This window comes from Physeter macrocephalus, chromosome 15, assembly GCF_002837175.3.
Source record: "Physeter macrocephalus isolate SW-GA chromosome 15, ASM283717v5, whole genome shotgun sequence".
NCBI classification, from domain to species: Eukaryota; Metazoa; Chordata; class Mammalia; order Artiodactyla; family Physeteridae; genus Physeter; species Physeter macrocephalus.
This window is the reverse complement of record NC_041228.1, coordinates 51347362-51351269: the sequence shown is the minus strand read 5'-3', so window position 1 is coordinate 51351269 and position 3908 is coordinate 51347362.

Genomic DNA, 3908 nt, shown 5'->3' with positions numbered 1-3908 from the left:
TGCCGCGGAGCGGCTGGGCCCGTGAGCCATGGCCGCTGAGCCTGTGCTTCCGGAGCCTGTGCTCCGCAACGGGAGAGGCCACAGCAGTGAGAGGCCCACGTACCGCAAAAAAAAAAAAAAAATTCCTAAATAGAAAAATCTGTATTTGCTATAGTTTAAAAATTAAACATATATACATATTTGAAAGTTCTTCAAGTGAGAATATTTACAGAGAATATACATATGCTGGTAACTAGAATTAGGCACAAAGACCAAGAAGTAAGTCAATTTTTCTGCAAAATTTCAGAAATTTTTTTGTAGAACATTTTCATAATTTTAGTGATAGGAATGTTTAAGCATAAGGAATAACAGCAGCTCATACCAGAAAGAAAGAAAGCCAAGTGCCTAGCCTCTCAGCTATGCGAGAAGCCTAGGCCACACCCCAGTTCTGATGGCAGAGAGGCTGCAGCTAGCGCAGGGCTCCGGTGCAGATCCATCAGCTGGACCCAGGGAGCCTGCTTCCCATGTACGGCCTCTGGTCTGGAAAGCATCCTCCCTGACTTGTTCGTGCCCCTGCATGCAGCTTCTGTCTTCCACTCTGAGGTCTGGATGCCAGGAGACATCTACATTTTACATTTTCACCCATGGTGTCTACAGTGGGGGTGGGTGAGGATGGGGGTAAAATTCTGGGCTTCTTTAAGGGCTGAGAGCAAAGATGCTGATAGGAAAGAGGCAGCTTAGAGAAAGTTGATTCTCAGACTAAGCCCTTCCCACCCACCTCTGCATGACATGTGTGGGGGCCCTTCATGTGCCACAAGGCCACAGGCTAATGATACTTCTCTTGTTCCCTCCATATAAGCGATGAAGCCGCCAATCCCCCAAATCCTTTCCCTAGCCACCAAGTCTAACCATTGTGTGAATAGAGACGAATTTCCTATAACCTCATGAGGCAAATACTGTAGAATGTGCCCCTATTAGAGAAGGGGATACACGCTCTGCAATTTGAAGAACTTGCCTTGAACTTACAGCTTTTAAGTGTTGCTGGGATCTGACTTCTCTCTCTTCCCTCAGGCAACTGGTCCACACTGGAGAATATGGACATTTGAAAAACATTACATATGCTAGAAAACGAGGCCAACAAATCAGGTACATAAAGCAATGTAGAAAACAATGAGACAAAAATGTATTTCTTTTTCTAAGTGATCAAAGCTGAGGCTCCTTACCATCCCTTTCTCACCCTCCTCCCAGCAGTATTTCATCAATCTGTCATATTTCCACCTGTATAATTTGCTGCAGTTGGCCTTGGAACATTGTATTCCAGTGAATTCTATACCCAAAATTGCTCTCAGTCTGCAGCCAATCCTGCCTGTGCGCTGGTGCCGACTTCCGGCCCTGCCACCCCCTTCATCCAGTTCCTTTTAGCGTCATTCTCAAAGGTTCGAAAGTACTTGATCAGTCTCTCCGTGGGCAGGAACCCGTTAAATCTCTAAGAAAGTTTTGCAGTTAGGAGAATTTGCGGTGCTAGGGGATTCAAAATTAGCAATTGCTGTTCTCAGGATATTTGGTGAATATCTGAGAAAAAAAAATGCCGTCCTTTTATTTGTTGCAATGCTTTAGGAATGCTGAGAGTAAATGGAAATGACCATCTTGAATCTGGGTGAGTTTGGACTAAGGCTAACTTGCTGGATAGTGGAGGGGTTGAGTTAACCATTGGCATGCCAGCAATGTAATAAGACATTGAGAAAGGGAAATAAATCTTTGTAGAGTGAAGAAAGACTTGGTGATGATCAGATTTGAGGGGTTTCATTAGTAGTAACTTTTAGCCTACCACTTGAAAAATGCTGTTAATGTCAGGTCTCACAAGTAAGACGTAGCTATATGAAAAGGATACGATTGCAGTTTCACCCTGTTTTGTCTCAGTTTCAGCAGCAGACAAAATTCTCCTTATTGTTTGATTCATTTCAGTCATTTTGAGTCATTTTCTCTCCCCTTTCACAAATGGAGGCATTAATACTAATATGTGGGGAATAGAATTGCTGAGGAATATATGTGACATGATCAGACCGTATCATTCTTAGTGATTTCATCCCTTATGTCTCACAAGAGCTGATGTTAGGAGTTTTGATGACATTTTGGATTGCTGCATAGTCACAAAATCTATAAGCTTTAGAAATATGAAAATAGGATGCAGAAACTATCATAACGGCCAAACCGCCTGCCCTGAGCAATTTCCCATCCTGTTTTTCCTCTTTTACATCTTCATTATTCTATCTGGCCTCCCATCAATTACTTTTCCACTCTCCTCCCGCTTTCTCCTCAGTCACTTTGGGCTGCAATTTACCGCTTCCACCACCAGCTTGATCACTAATTGAAATCCAGCTGGTCAAGTTGGAATTCTCTTTGGAAAGAAAAGAGATACGTTAAGAAGATGCACATTGAAACTAGTGTCAATCAATATAATAGAAAGGAATTGTCCCCAGAGAATTATCACTCTGACCAGATCCACAAAATGTCATTTAAAGACTAGGGTCATTGACAAGCTGTAAAAGTATATCAGTAGCTCTATGCAGACTTCTGATATCCCTGGGAATGTTGTTAACATTCCAGCCAGTGTGGCTCTCTTATTGACAAAGTTGGAAACAAGTTTTTAAAATAAATAACTAAATAAAGAAATAAGAAAGTATTAGGTCTCCATTTCAGGTAGCAAGAACTAGGCTCCCAGTCAATAGAGAGGGCTATCATTGAGACTGGTTGCAGTGGCTTTACATGTCTACACATTCTTTAAAACTCCCCCACCAAGAGATGGGGTCTTTGTCCCTCCTCCTTGCATGTGAACTGGCCTTAGTGACTTAACTCATAATCAACAAAATCAAGAAAAGCAGTGCTGTATGACTTCCAACGCAATGCAGTTTCCTTTGCTTACTGGATTTTGGAGTCCTGAGCTACAGCATAAGTAGTCCAGCTTCCCTGAGCCTCCCATTCTGTGAGGAAGCCAAGCCACATAGAGAGGCCAAGTTTAGACACTCAAACCACATGGAGAGTTCAGGTATAGACAAATATGACAGCCCCAGGAGAGCTCCAACCAATAGTATCAACTAGCAGCCATGTCTGGCCCAGTCAATCCTTCAGATACTAAAGCCCAAGCCCAATGCCTGACCACACTGCATGAGAAATCCCAGGTGAGAACTATCTAGACAAGTCCTTCCTAAATTACTGACCCATGGAATCCTTGAGCTTGATAAAAGAGTTGTTTTGAACCACTGAGTTTGGGATACTTTCATGCAGTAGTACAAATGGAATAATGGTGCTCAGCTCAATGATTATCCATTGAATGTGTCCTACAGGGTTTTGTGGCCTCTCTGAAGTCCTTTCTAAGGCCTGCCTAAGTCATCCACTCTCCAGCCATCTCTGCAGGTGGTCGGGGCAGGTGTGGTTTTCTGCACATATCACCTACAAATGAGTCTTGACTCTGGCCTGGAGGGACTACCTCTATGCCATTCAGAGACAGAAATGACATCCTCAGGGCCGGATATGAACAAGCAACTCCAGGTGACAATGTGGCACCTTTTCCAATAAGAGTTGGCATCAACAGGTTCACTGACACTGAATCTAGCTCTTCAGAGGTGACAGTCATTATAACATTTGTCGTTTTTTGAACAAACAGCAGTTTTAGATTTTAAATCATTTATACATTCTTCTTTTGTAGGAATTTTTTAATTAAAGCAGTTCATTCTCTATTTCACTGTTAATGCTGAGATGCATATTTCATTGTGTAAGATGTTCACCATTTTAAAATTTTTGCTGTGTTTCAGTTTGGATTTTATTTTATTTATTTATTTTTTATTTTTTTTTATTTTTTATTTTTTTTGTGGTATGCGGGCCTCCCTCTGCTGCGGCCCCTCCCGTTGCGGAGCACAGGCTCCGGACGC